At 49.4% G+C, this 15,443-nt stretch overlaps 1 protein-coding gene across 1 annotated transcript in view; it reads right to left on the bottom strand.

Annotated features, from left to right (window-relative positions):
- Nucleotides 1-15,238, bottom strand: part of palm2akap2 (PALM2 and AKAP2 fusion) — a 151,935-nt gene extending 136,697 nt beyond the window's left edge. The window contains exon 1 of the mRNA XM_077243263.1: nucleotides 15,088-15,238. The gene's annotated coding sequence lies outside the window, so the exon portion shown is untranslated. The remainder of the gene's footprint in view (nucleotides 1-15,087) is intronic.
- Nucleotides 15,239-15,443: the final 205 nt, after the last annotated feature.

Raw genomic sequence — 15,443 nt, 5'->3', positions numbered from 1 at the left:
ATTATGACATTAATGACTCACCCTCATGTCATTCCAAGCCCGTAAGACCTCCGTTCATCTTCGAAACACAGTTTAAGATATTTTAGATTTAGTCCGAGAGTTTTCTGTCCCTCCATTGAAAATCTATGTACGGTATACTGTCCTTGTCCAGAAAGGCAATAAAGACATCATCAAAGTAGTCCACGTGACCTCAGGGGGTTAGTTAGAATTTTTGTGAGAATACTAGAATACGAGAATACTTTTTGTGCGCAAAAACAAACATAAATAACTGACTTTATTTCAACTATTCTTTTCCTTCTCTTTGGGCCTCTAGTCAGTTAGCGTAGTGTAATTGCGTAGAGCTACGTCACACGTAGGATCACCATTGGCCGACGCTGGTCATGTGGGTGATGCGTATGACGTACAACAACAGAAACGCTGCGCTGTTACACTAGTGAACTGACTCGAGGCCCACAGAGAAGGACATGAATAGTTGAAATAAAGTCGTTATTTTTGTTTTTTTGCACACAAAAAGTGTTCTCGTCGTTTGATAAACTTAAGATTGAGCCACTGTAGTCACTTGGACTATTTTAACGATGTCTTTAATAACTTTTCGAGGCCGGCAAGTTCAATCCCTGAAAAAGCCTATGGAGGAGTGATCCAGCTCTCAGATTTCATCAAAAATATCTTAATTCGTATTCCGAAGATGAAAGAAGGTCTTACGGGGTTGGAACAACATGAGGGTGAGTAAATACTGACAGAATTTTCATTTTTGGGTGAACTAACCCTTTAAGCACAAATAAAAGCTTGAGAACAATAAATGTGTTTAGTTTTCTGATAATATAATTAACACATTAAAGTGTGGCAATAAATTAAAAAAACAATAACAATAATTATAATCATACAAATTATACCAACAGAATAATTTGAGACAATAAATATATAGAGTAAAAGGTAGCCTACTCTATTTTATGGTTTTTAACTGTTTATCTGGCAATATATATGATAACGTAATATAGGATATAGGCTAATGTAGGGCTGCACAATTAATCGAATTTCTAATTGCGATTACGATTACGGATGTCACGATTACGTAATCGTTCAAAGCCGCGATTACAAAAGAAAGTCCACTCTGCCTGTGTCACGGAACACACACTGGAGGCAGAAAATCCAAAAGCAGTAATTTAATATAAAAGGGCAATCCAAACTCTTAGTCATCCAGGCAGGGGTCAAAAGTCCAATAAGGCAATCCAAAACATAAAATACAAACGAGAACCAGTCTGATACAAATAACGGAAGTGTGGGGACATAATACAAGGACTCCGTGACACATACTGAAACAGACAGGGTTATATACACAGGGAATCGACAATGATAATGGGGAATTGGCTGAGTGCAATGATCAGTGATAAGAAACAGCTGAGTGCAATGATGAGACAAAGGATCGTGGGAAATGTAGTTCATAAGTGAAGGACACCGTGGGAAAGGAGGACATCTAGTGGACATCAGGGGAACACAAACCCAACACTGTGACATAACCCCCCCTCTACGGAGCGGCTACCAGACGCTCCATGACAACAACAAGAAACACAGAAAACACAACACAATATAATACAAGAGGTTCAGGAGGGAGGTGGAACGGTGGAGGATCAGGGGGAGGGAAGGTGGGCCAGGTCCATGAAGGGAGACAGGAACAAGGAGTGAGGGTTTAACCGGGGACCGGGGCAAAACAAAAAATCTATCGGGCATCCAGGGGTAAACACAAAGTCTATCGGGATGCCAGGGCGAAACGCACAGTTCATCGGGAGGCCAGGGCGAGACGCAAAGTCCATCGGGCGGCCAGGGCGAGACGTAAAGTCCATCGGGCGGCCAGGGCGAAGAAGACCTCTCGGGCGGCCAGGGCGGCAAAGACCCCTCGGGCGGCCAGGGCGGCGAAGACCCCTCGGGCGGCCAGGGCGGCGAAGACCCCTCGGGCGGCCAGGGCGGCGAAGACCCCTCGGGCGGCCAGGGCGGCGAAGACCCCTCGGGCGGCCAGGGCGGCGAAGACCCCTCGGGCGGCCAGGGCGGCGAAGACCCCTCGGGCGGCCAGGGCGGCGAAGACCCCTCGGGCGGCCAGGGCGGCGAAGACCCCTCGGGCGGCCAGGGCGGCGAAGACCCCTCGGGCGGCCAGGGCGGCGAAGACCCCTCGGGCGGCCAGGGCGGCGAAGACCCCTCGGGCGGCCAGGGCGGCGAAGACCCCTCGGGCGGCCAGGGCGGCGAAGACCCCTCGGGCGGCCAGGGCGGCGAAGACCCCTCGGGCGGCCAGGGCGGCGAAGACCCCTCGGGCGGCCAGGGCGGCGAAGACCCCTCGGGCGGCCAGGGCGGCGAAGACCCCTCGGGCGGCCAGGGCGGCGAAGACCCCTCGGGCGGCCAGGGCGGCGAAGACCCCTCGGGCGGCCAGGGCGGCGAAGACCCCTCGGGCGGCCAGGGCGGCGAAGACCCCTCGGGCGGCCAGGGCGGCGAAGACCCCTCGGGCGGCCAGGGCGGCGAAGACCCCTCGGGCGGCCAGGGCGGCGAAGACCCCTCGGGCGGCCAGGGCGGCGAAGACCCCTCGGGCGGCCAGGGCGGCGAAGACCCCTCGGGCGGCCAGGGCGGCGAAGACCCCTCGGGCGGCCAGGGCGGCGAAGACCCCTCGGGCGGCCAGGGCGGCGAAGACCCCTCGGGCGGCCAGGGCGGCGAAGACCCCTCGGGCGGCCAGGGCGGCGAAGACCCCTCGGGCGGCCAGGGCGGAGCAGACACCGGCTCAGGAACAGCAGACACCGGCTCAGGAACAGCAGACACCGGCTCAGGAACAGCAGACACCGGCTCAGGAACAGCAGACACCGGCTCAGGAACAGCAGACACCGGCTCAGGAACAGCAGACACCGGCTCAGGAACAGCAGACACCGGCTCAGGAACAGCAGACACCGGCTCAGGAACAGCAGACACCGGCTCAGGAACAGCAGACACCGGCTCAGGAACAGCAGACACCGGCTCAGGAACAGCAGACACCGGCTCAGGAACAGCAGACACCGGCTCAGGAACAGCAGACACCGGCTCAGGAACAGCAGACACCGGCTCAGGAACAGCAGACACCGGCTCAGGAACAGCAGACACCGGCTCAGGAACAGCAGACACCGGCTCAGGAACAGCAGACACCGGCTCAGGAACAGCAGACACCGGCTCAGGAACAGCAGACACCGGCTCAGGAACAGCAGACACCGGCTCAGGAACAGCAGACACCGGCTCAGGAACAGCAGACACCGGCTCAGGAACAGCAGACACCGGCTCAGGAACAGCAGACACCGGCTCAGGAACAGCAGACACCGGCTCAGGAACAGCAGACACCGGCTCAGGAACAGCAGACACCGGCTCAGGAACAGCAGACACCGGCTCAGGAACAGCCGACACCGGCTCAGGAACAGCCGACACCGGCTCAGGAACAGCAGACACCGGCTCAGGAACAGCCACAAGAACTGTAATAGTCACAAAAACAGACACACACACAGAAACAAACACTGGCTCTGGAACAGGCACTGGCTCTGGAACAGGCACTGGCTCTGGAACAGGCACTGGCTCTGGAACAGGCACTGGCTCTGGAACAGGCACTGGCTCTGGAACAGGCACTGGCTCTGGAACAGGCACTGGCTCTGGAACAGGCACTGGCTCTGGAACAGGCACTGGCTCTGGAACAGGCACTGGCTCTGGAACAGGCACTGGCTCTGGAACAGGCACTGGCTCTGGAACAGACACGGGCTCTGGAACAGACACGGGCTCTGGAACAGACACGGGCTCTGGAACAGACACGGGCTCTGGAACAGACACGGGCTCTGGAACAGACACGGGCTCTGGAACAGACACAGGCTCTGGAACAGACACAGGCTCTGGAACAGGCATTGGCTCAGCCTCCGGCTCTGGAACAGGCATTGGCTCAGCCTCCGGCTCTGGAACAGGCATTGGCTCAGCCTTCGGCTCTGGAACAGGCATTGGCTCAGTCTCCGGCTCTGGAACAGGCATAGGCTCTGGAACAGGCATTGGCTCTGCCTCCGGCTCTGGAACAGGCATAGGCTCTGGAACAAGCATTGGCTCTGCCTCCGGATCTGGAACGGGCAATGGCTCTGGAACAGACACTGGCTCTGGAACAGACACAGGCTCTGGAACAGACACTGGCTCTGGAACAGACACAGGCTCTGGAACAGACACAGGCTCTGGAACAGGCATTGGCTCAGCCTCCGGCTCTGGAACAGGCATTGGCTCAGCCTCCGGCTCTGGAACGGGCAATGGCTCTGCCTCCAGCTCTGGAACAGCAGACACTAGCTCCGGCTCTGGAACAGCAGACATGGGCATGTCCAGGATCCGAACCAGACGCTCCAGATAGTCCAGATCCAAGAAGGCAGATGGCACTGGCTCTGCCTCCGGCGCTGGAACGGATACTGGCTCTGCCTCCGGCTCTGGAACAGGCATTGGCTCTGCCTCCGGCTCTGGAACCGGCAATGGCTCTGCCTCCGGCTCTGGAACCGGCAATGGCTCTGCCTCCGGCTCTGGAATGGGCACTGGCTCTGCCTCCGGCTCTGGAACGGCCATTGGCTCTGCCTCCGGCTCCGGCTCTGGAACAGCAGACACTGGTTCCGGCTCTGGAACAGCAGACACGGGCATGTCCAGGATCCGAGCCAGACGCTCCAGATAGTCCCGGCCCAGGAAGGCGGACGGAACGTGAACAGTCTCTCGCTGGGCAGACGTGACGTGAACAGTCTCTCGCTGGGCAGACGTGACGTGAACAGTCTCTCGCTGGGCAGACGTGACGTGAACAGACTCTCGCTGGGCAGACGTGACGTGAACAGTCTCTCGCTGGGCAGACGTGACGTGAACAGTCTCTCGCTGGGCAGACGTGACGTGAACAGTCTCTCGCTGGGCAGACGTGACGTGAACAGTCTCTCGCTGGGCAGACGTGACGTGAACAGTCTCTCGCTGGGCAGACGTGACGTGAACAGACTCTCGCTGGGCAGACGTGACGTGAACAGTCTCTCGCTGGGCAGACGTGACGTGAACAGTCTCTCGCTGGGCAGACGTGACGTGAACAGTCTCTCGCTGGGCAGACGTGACGTGAACAGTCTCTCGCTGGGCAGACGTGACGTGAACAGTCTCTCGCTGGGCAGACGTGACGTGAACAGTCTCTCGCTGGGCAGACGGAACGTGAACAGTCTCTCGCTGGGCAGACGGAACGTGAAGATTCTCTGACTGGGCAGACGGGACGTGAACAGTCTCTGACTGGGTAGACGGGACGTGAACAGTCTCTGACTGGGCAGACGGGACGTGAACAGGCTCTCGACCACCTCCTCCACTGCGACCTCCACGGGTTCCACGAAACTTAACTAATCGGGTCCCCTTAAAAAACTCCATTCTCTCCCGCTCGGTGGCTGGGGAAGAGATATTGAGAAACATACCGCTGGATCTTGTGTGACGGAGTCCTTCTGTCACGGAACACACACTGGAGGCAGAAAATCCAAAAGCAGTAATTTAATATAAAAGGGCAATCCAAACTCTTAGTCATCCAGGCAGGGGTCAAAAGTCCAATAAGGCAATCCAAAACATAAAATACAAACGAGAACCAGTCTGATACAAATAACGGAAGTGTGGGGACATAATACAAGGACTCCGTGACACATACTGAAACAGACAGGGTTATATACACAGGGAATCGACAATGATAATGGGGAATTGGCTGAGTGCAATGATCAGTGATAAGAAACAGCTGAGTGCAATGATGAGACAAAGGATCGTGGGAAATGTAGTTCATAAGTGAAGGACACCGTGGGAAAGGAGGACATCTAGTGGACATCAGGGGAACACAAACCCAACACTGTGACAGCCTGTGTGTATTTAGAGCATAATTATGTTATGAGAGGCGAATCACGACTACTTCAGAAAACCCAGCACAATATGACATACCAGGCAGTGACGTAAGTGTACGCTGAAATAAAAAGTCTTTCACCTCAGAAAAACGGACTTTAATGTCCTGTGGGCCGTTATACTGTACTCGTAGCGCGCACTCTTCAATTGCACGCGCAAATGCGGCGGCGCGGGCTGTGTATCGCTTCATTGTATAAAGTGCAAAAGAAACTACGTGCATGCAACGTCGTTACAATGCAAATTATTAAGTCACGAAATAAAAGTTAAATACAAATAAATCACGTGTTAGCTGAGAAGGATTTGCATGCAGGTGTGATTTTCATTCTATTCACCAGGAGCTGTTTCATTAACAGTTCTTTATAGTATTGTGTATTTACCATGGTTACTGTCCTTTCAAAAATGCCACTTTATTTTCACTTTGTGTTATTTTTTATATTATTAAATGACTGTGGTGGCTCATATCAACATTGTATTAACAAAAACTAGTTTGGGACTGCTATTTAATTGCTTTAGCATAGTCCTAATGTTTTTCTAGTCTTTACTATGAGTCATTCTTACAATTTATGTGTATGTTAAGTAAAGGGGAACAGTACTTGTGTGTTAACAATTTTTGTGAAAAGATGTATTATAATATGCCTATATATATTCAATGTAAATTGTGATAATCGTAATTAATAATCACAATTACAATTTCAAGGGAATAATCGGCAATTATGATTTTTGTCATAATCGTGCAGCTCTAGGCTAATGTATAAAAAAGTTAAAATTAACTTCCATAAACTAGTAGAGAAGTTGTCTGGGTTCAAACATTCCGACACACAAAATCAAGTATTCATGTGACTGGAAAGAAAGCGAGGCTTCGATTTTCGTTGATCACGTGTTTCTCTGAAAATAATACATTTGTGCTGCAAACTTGATACACGCTTTAAAGCTTCAGTGTCATATGTAATATCAATACCGCTCCCTTGAGGACCATACCAGTGAGTTTCTGGATTTAGCTTTCTATACCGACTACCCCGACAGCACATGAGCACGTGCTCACCACGAAGCCTGAGCCCGAGTATATGCCGCATACTATATTCCTCCCAGAGGCCGAGCTTATAGCTGAATCTGACCAGGTGTGAGCGCAATCTCTACAGACTCCGCTGGTCCCATCCAGTCCCTTGTGTCTTTTGCTGCTGCTTCCGCCCAAGTCTCATTGTTTGCTGATGGTTCTGCCAATCTTCAAGTCCCCTGCGTCGGCTAGTTCCAAGTCTCCTTCATTGCTGATGGTCCCACTCAGCCTCCAACTCCCTCATCCTTTATTGATTTTAGCCAGCTCCTCTGTCCCGTCTCCGCAGGCTCCCTCCAACCTCTTAACTCTTCATTCGCTGGGTCCACCCAGATGCTCGGATCCACCTTGGGCTTCTAGGTCTCCAGCTCTGCCCTGGTGTGTTGATCCCCTGGCTCCGCCTCAGTCCTATGAGCCCTGGACTCCACCTCGGCCTGTCGACTCTTCGGCTAGACCTTGGCTCCACGCTCCCTTGGTCATGGACTTCGGGTCCTCCGGCTACGGCTCGTTTCTCCACCCCTTTGGCTCCACAGGGCTCATCCTTCCCTCCGGCTCAACCGTTGTCCTCACTCCCAATCCAAGGTTTTTATTTAATACCGTGGCTAGACTAACAAATAAACAGACGTCGTCTGAACAAAATACCTTGTTACAGTTTAGTAGTAATGATTTCATGAACTACTTCATCGAGAAAATTGAAAGCATCAGAATCAAAATCGTAAACGTTCGATCTCTGCTCGCGCCTTATAATTCAGCCGCAATTATCACCCCGCAAGAACAATTACAATGCTTTACAACCATAGAACAAAAAGAGTTAAATAAACTTATCACTTCATCTAAAACAACAACATGTTTATTAGATCCTATACCAACTGAACTACTGAAAGAAGTGTTACCTATAGTGGAAGAGCCTCTTCTCAATATTATTAACTCATCTTTATCTTTAGGTCATGTTCCAAGAACGTTCAAGCTGGCAGTTATAAAATCTCTTATTAAGAAACCACAATTAGATCCAAATAACCTAGCAAATTACAGACCCATTTCGAATCTTCCATTTATGTCAAAAATATTAGAAAAAGTTGTGGCTGCTCAACTCGGCTCTTTCTTGCAAGAAAACGACATCTATGAAAAGTTTCAGTCTGGATTCAGGCCACATCATAGCACTGAAACTGCCCTTGTTAGAATCACAAATGATTTACTTTTAGCTTCGGACCAAGGCTGTATCTCAGTACTAGTTTTACTTGATCTTAGTGCTGCGTTCGATACTATAGATCACCAATACTCTTAGATCGACTACAAAATTACACTGGTGTTCAAGGACAAGCATTAAGCTGGTTCAGGTCATACTTATCTGACCGCTACCATTTCGTCTACTTAAATGGAGAAAAATCGATTATAACTTCGGCAAACTATGGAGTGCCGCAGGGATCTGTGTTAGGCCCTTTATTATTCTCAATATATATGCTGCCACTTGGTAATATTCTACGGAAACATGGAATTAGTTTCCATTGTTATGCTGATGACACTCAAATATATATTTCATCACGGCCAGATGAATACGCTAAATTATCCAAATTGACAGATTGTGTTAATGATATAAAAGATTGGATGACGCGTAATTTTCTTTTATTAAATCCAGACAAGACAGAGGTAATACTTATCGGTTCTAAAAACCGTCCACAAAACCCTTCACAGCAAGACTTTAACATAGTAGGATGCCCTGTTACTTTATCCGCTACAGTAAAAGACCTGGGTGTTATACTAGACCGCAACCTGTCTTTTGAAAAGCATATTTCATATGTTACAAAAACAGCCTTTTTCCACCTTAGAAACATTGCTAAGCTACGTAATATGCTATCAGTCTCTGATGCAGAAAAGTTAGTTCATGCATTCATGACCTCGAGACTAGATTACTGTAATGCTTTATTAGCTGGTTGTCCTGCATCTTCAATAAACAAGCTACAGTTAGTCCAAAATGCAGCCGCTAGAGTTCTTACTAGATCAAGAAAATATTATCATATAACACCGATTTTATCATCACTTCATTGGTTACCTATAAAGTTCCGTATTAAATACAAGATATTGCTTTTGACTTATAAAGCTCTAAATGGTTTAGCTCCAGTCTATTTAACGGATCTTCTATCGCCTTACAATCCATCGCGCTCTTTAAGATCACTAGATTCGAGGCTTCTGGTCATTCCTAGGATATCCAGATCCACCAAAGGAGGCAGAGCATTTTCACATTTAGCTCCGAAGCTCTGGAATAGCCTTCCTGATATTGTTCGTAGCTCAGACTCTCTCTCCCAGTTTAAAACTAGACTGAAGACGCATCTATTTAGCCAGGCATTCATATAAATTTTTATCTTACAGTTACTGTAAATTCGGCCTCTAGTTCATAAACGCCAGAGGAGAACTGGCCCCCGACTGAGCCTGGGTTCTCCCAAGGTTTTTTTTCTCCATTGGGTCATTTGATGGGGTGTTAGGACACCATTAGGTCACTGGATGGAGTTTTTCGGTTCCTTGCCACTGTTGCCTTTGGCTTGCTCAGTTGGGGATATTCAAATTAATTAACCAATCATACCATTGATTAGCTCTACCAAACTTGGATGTCTTTTTTTCCAGTAATAAACAAACATTGTTAAGTTGTTTTGATTGATACTGTGAAGCAGCTTTGATACAATCTGTATTGTGAAAAGCGCTATATAAATATATTTGACTTGACTTGACTTGACTCCCACCGGCTCCACCTTGGTCTGCCGAGCTGCTGTTCAGCCTTGGCCATCGTCTCTTCGGCTCTGCCTGGGTCTCTACCACTCTCGGATCCACCTCAGTTGGTTGGGCTCCAGGCTCCACCATGGCTCTTCCCTTCATCGGTTCCAGTGTGAGCCTACGTCCTAATGGCTCTACTTGGGCTCACTTCCTGCCTACCCCCTTCTTTGTCTCCTCCCTCCTTGGTGTCTCCTCTTGCCAGCTCTAAGTCCTTCACCAGAGCTCCCTCTTTCCTCCGTTGGACTGTTACTGTGCAAAGATGCACCTTTTTCGGAAGGGGGGATAATGTAAAAAGCAGTCTAGTTTAAGTTTTTGTTTTCCTAGACATTTAGTAAGTATCTCTGTGTGTCCTGTGTTTGTCTTTTGTTTCTATGGTAATTCATTGTTTGATTGATTTGCCCCACCTGTCTCTTGTTTCCTCCCTTAGTTAACCAGTGTGTTTATAGCCCTCAGTGAATTCTCAGTTGTCCATTCTCGTCTGTGTATAATGGTTGTGTTTCTCCTGCGAATTATCTTGATATCTTTGTTATTTAGAGTGTTTGTTATTTTAATTTATTGTTTATTAAAGTTGACTGCTGCATTTGGATCCTGTCTCAATTTTACTTTGCTACAACACAGCTGTGACTAGTAAAATATTTTTTGGAAATGGAAATATTTAGTTTCTATGTTACGTTACTGTTTTCTTTACACTCACTATTAGGGTGGCACGACAAATCGCAATGAAACAGCGATTTGAAAAAGGCTGCAATTATTTTATGCACAGCTTGTCAGTGCAGCACGGCTGATCGGTAGTAAATGCTGCTCCATCTGAACACCAGAGGGTGCTTTCAGGCACACACGCCGAATATGCCCTGCCAATGTACAATAATGCATCATTCAGGAAATTCCTATGGACATCATACTTTTGCTGTAGCTGAATAAACAGAAGATTGAAATGCTTTGATTGATTAAACATGAATAAAACACATAACTGCCTTATTCTGTGTAAGAAGCCACAGAAGGATGCTCAACTGTCGTTATGAAGTGAGTTTGGAGTAAAAGCATGTTATTAAATGTTGCCTTTTGTTGGACAAGAGGTTCATAAATGCTTCTCATGTTTGGAAAGATGTTTGACGCGCGTTGCTTTTTCAAATGCACGTTATAAATGACTCAAACTCACAGTGCTTTCAGATGGAGCAGCGTTTACTGGGCTGTACATCAATGACAAGCTGCGCATAAAAATTAAGCGCAGCCTTTGCGATCTCAAAATCTCAATTTAAGTGCGATATTATGTAAATTACGATTAATCGTGCAACCCTACTCACTATATTACTTTTAAATGTATTATTTATGTTTAATTTAATAATGATGTATTTTATTTCTTTAGTACAATAGTTATTTTTATTATTTATGTATTAAAACAGTTTGTACACTTTTTGCCATTTAATGAGAGTCAATGGGGTCCAAAGTTGTTTTTGGACTACTTTGTCTTTAACTGTATGGATGAAAACCATTGAAATATTATTCAAAGTATCTTATTTTAAGTTCCACAGAAGAAATACATGGATACAGGTTTGAAACACCATGAGAATGAGTAAAGGATAACAGAATCTTAATATTTGACTGAATTATTGACACTCCACTGTCCCCCTTGTGTTGATATAACATTTCAAAGTATGGTTGAATATAATTTTCTGAAAGACTGTGGCCACAATATAACAAACTACCTTTGAACCATGAAAAAGATTATGTTCCAAGCCTTGATTAGATCTGTGTCTAATTCATTCTTCAAAGAAAAACAACACAAGCAAGTGAAGGATAACGATACTCGGTTACTAACGTAACCTCGGTTCTCTCTAGAGAGGGAACAAGTATTTTTGAGAGAGGAGATCTGCCCTCACCGGAATCGGCCACGGAGCTGTATGTGACAGCCGTGCTAGTTCCGGGAACCAATCTGATTCTCCCAACGCGGGGCTGTGAGGAGCACCGAGTGGTGCGTTTCCCTGATTCTCTTGATCACCTGTGGTAACAGAGAGACCGGAGGGAAAGCATATAGCGGGAGGCTGGGCCAAACCTGGGCCAGCGCGTCCTCGTCCTTCGAGAAGAAAGTCGGGCATTTAGCGTTGTCTTTTGACGCAAATAGGTCGACTTCCGCTCTGCCGAACAGGCGCCACAGCTTCTGGACCGTTTGGGGGTGCAGGGACCATTCCCCTGGGGGAACATTGTCCCTGGACAGTTTGTCTGGGCCGTCGTTCAAATGGCCAGGCACATGCGCCGCCCTCAGCGAGCGCAGGTGCATCTGAGACCAAATAAGGAGGCAGATGCGCAGTAGGCCCAACTGAAGCACCGCTGCAGCTGATGCCATACAGCCCAACATCCTTTGAAATTTTTTCAAAGGGAGAAAGCTGCCCTTCTGGAAAGATGCGGCTAGGTGGTGAACACGGCGCGCGCGCTGTGTCGATAAACGAGCCGTCATGGTCACCGAGTCCAGTTCTATTCCTAAAAAGGAAATTGACTGGCTGGGCAGTAATGAGCTCTTGGTCCAGTTGACCGTGAGACCCAAGCTTTCCAGGTGACTGAGAAGCACTGTTCTGTGAGACAGCAGTTCTGTCTCTGACTGTGCCAATAATAGCCAATCGTCCAGATAGTTCATTATTCGCAGCCCCTGACTTCTCAGGGGGGCGAGCGCCGTGCCCATGCACTTCGTAAATGTACGGGGTGCTAGGGACAGGCCGAACGGCAGGACGGTGTATTGATATACCTGACCGTCGAAGGCGAATCTCAACAATTGCCTGTGACGGGGTATTATCTGAATCTGAAAATAGGCATCCCTCAGATCTAGAGAAATAACCCAGTCCCTCGGGCGAACGTGCGCGAGGATTTTCCTGGTCGCACGCATTTTGAACGGTCTTTTCGCAAGCACTTTGTTCAAATGTCTCAGATCTAGGATAGGTCTGAAGGCTCCGTCCTTCTTGGGTACGAGAAAATATCGGCTGTAAAAGCCTGACTCGCTCAGAGAAGGCGGCACCTTTTCTATCGCCCCTTAGCACAGCAGCTTTGCTATTTCTGCGTGAAGTAGGTGTGCTACTTCCGCATTCACTATCGTCGCGGTCCGGCCTTGAAATCGCGTGGGATGGCGAATTAATTGAAGTGTATAGCCCTGCTTTATTGTGCTCAGCACCCATTCTGAAATCCCTGAGATAGTTTCACACGCAGCTATGTGAGCCGCTAGGGGGCGAATGGCCTCCGGGTTAAGATCGGCGCAATTTGCGGGCTTGTGAAACTGAACCGGAGCCGAAAGCGCGGCGCGCGCGCTCTCGGTTCTGGGAAATGGCTGCTCGCTGAAAGCCGAAACCGGCTGATTTATGTGAGATGTCCCAATCATAAGGGATGGGGAACATTCTTTTGTCACTTTTTGACGCGCGAGCAGCGCTCCGGGCGGAAAAGCTTCCTGTAAGCGTGAGCGCGGGCACGAGACTTACAAGTGTATTTGACGCCCCGATTATAATGGATGGGGAGCGTTTTATTAATGCCCTGCGTTTTGTGATAACACTTAAACGCGCGGGCGGAGCCCGGGGGGAGGTTAGTGTTAGCAAGCGTGAACGCACTCTGGCGGGCACGAGACTTACATTCATAACCTGCTTTCTTTTGTGAAACTGACCCAGAGCCGAAAGTGTGGCGCGCGCGCTCTCGGTTCTGGGCAATGGCTGCTCGCTGAATGCCGAAATCGGCTGATTTATGTGAGCTGTCCCCATCATAAGGGATGGGGAACATTCTTTTTTCACTTTTTGACGCGCGAGCAGCGCTCCGGGCGAAAAAGCTTCCTGTAAGCGTGAGCGCGTGTGCGCAGGCACTAGACTTACAAGTGTATTTGATACCCCGATCATAATGGATGGGGAGCATTTTGTGATAACACTTAAACGCACGGGCGGAGCCCGGGGGGAGGTTTGTGTTAGCAAGCTTGAACTCTGGCGGGCACTCTGGCGGGCACGAGACTTACATTCATAACCTGCTTTCTTGATCGTGTAACAGAGCGGGCAGATAGTGGGCACAGACCTGTGGACACATTTCTTACATTCAACACTCGAGCGGCTTTTCTGCGCTTTATGAGAGTGTGCTTTGCGAGATTCGGAGTGCTTATGTGTATGGGGTGAACACTGGGGCATGGGCACTTTCACTACACTTACAACACCGACGGCATGAGCCGGACCAGACATTATACTCTTTTTGAGATATTTCTGGGTCGCCGTGAAAACGGCGTTTGTGTGCAGGCGAGAGGGTAAACAAACCGGCTCGTTGGCTACTAATTGAACCACTGCAGTAGCCTGTTTGAAGGGGACTGACAGGGAAATAAACTTTGACGGCGGTCCGGCCGCAGCGGGACACGCGCGTCTCTTCGGAGGCGATGTGTCTGTTAGTAAGCGTGAGCGCTCGTGAGTGGGCACGTAACTTACATTCTTAACCTGACATTATACTTTCTCTGGGTCGCCGCGAGAACGGCGGATGTGTGCAGGCGAGCGGGTTGCATTACCGGCTCGTTGGCTGCCAAATACACCACTGCAGTAGCCTTATCTAAGAGGACTGACAGGGCGAGACATTTCGACGAGGGCGGGGTAGCTCTCTTGTAACGTAAAGAGAGCTAGCCGCGTGCTCGTTGGTCGAGCAGAACTGGGAACAGTGTTTGTACGAGGGCGCGCGCACAAGTAGTGGGCACGGGACCTACATGTAACACAGATGATGCCCGTCCGGGTCACGCAGAGAGCTCGAGAGAGAGCTCTGCATGACGCGCGAACGGGGACACGAGGGCGGGGTAGCTCTCTTGTAACGTAAAGAGAGCTAGCCGCGTGCTCGTATGCCAGGATGGAGCAGCATTCACTCTTGGCGTGTCCCTCGGCCTCATTCTCAGATGCGACGGCAGTGAGGCTCGTGTGCGGCAGCTGCGCGTCGGTGAGGAGGGGCGGGGAAGGCGGCGGTGGCTTCTCTCAGATCCGGCGATGCGAAGAGCTCGCTGAAGAGACGAAAAATCAGGGAAGTCAGCCTACAGCCCCTATGTTTATACGCTAAGCCACGCCCATTCTGGCGGGCTGTGACGCTATGAAGACGCGGGCGCCCTTCATTGGGCGTGACGTCACGCCGGGCTCACTGGTAGGCTGCAGCAGTTGCCTGCAGGGCAGCCAATGAGCACGCGAGATGGCCTGCTCTACGGCTGCTAGCTGCTGCACTGCGTTGACAATGAATACAAAATTAAGGATAATTTTTTTTCAATATCTCGAGAAGATGAATCTTTCCCATAGCGTAAGCTTAACTTACGCAAAACGAGAGAACCTCTCGTAAGAGAACCAAATTGAGATGAGGAAAGCTGGTGCTAATACTAATATACTCACTTCTTTCATGTATTCAGTGAGCCACTCTCCCCGATAGCTGTAGTGTTACATGACCCTCTGCATTCCTAGGATAGCTGACAGTTGAAAGTGTCTGTCTCAGTTGCTTGCCCAGCGAGGAGGCACAGCGGTGGTCCCGACTCCCGAAGCCCTTCTCCGCTCACCAGGAGTATCGGGAGCGTGCGCTGTACCTTTTGCCGTTAATTTGGTTGGATTTGTTTTTGGCAGACCTTGAGACCTTTTGACTGGACATGTTCCTCATGTTCACAACACATCACAGTACAAAAACACTCTCACAAAAGTGCCATAGATTCCTAAACAGCATAAAAAAAACTGTAAATGGGGGCGTAATGGACAAG

Source organism: Siphateles boraxobius, unplaced genomic scaffold (genome assembly GCF_051911475.1).
Source record: "Siphateles boraxobius isolate OS27281-9 unplaced genomic scaffold, OSU_SipBor_1 25, whole genome shotgun sequence".
NCBI classification, from domain to species: domain Eukaryota; kingdom Metazoa; phylum Chordata; class Actinopteri; order Cypriniformes; family Leuciscidae; genus Siphateles; species Siphateles boraxobius.
Note: the sequence above shows the minus strand (reverse complement) of the source record. Positions and strands in the feature narration are given on the sequence as shown.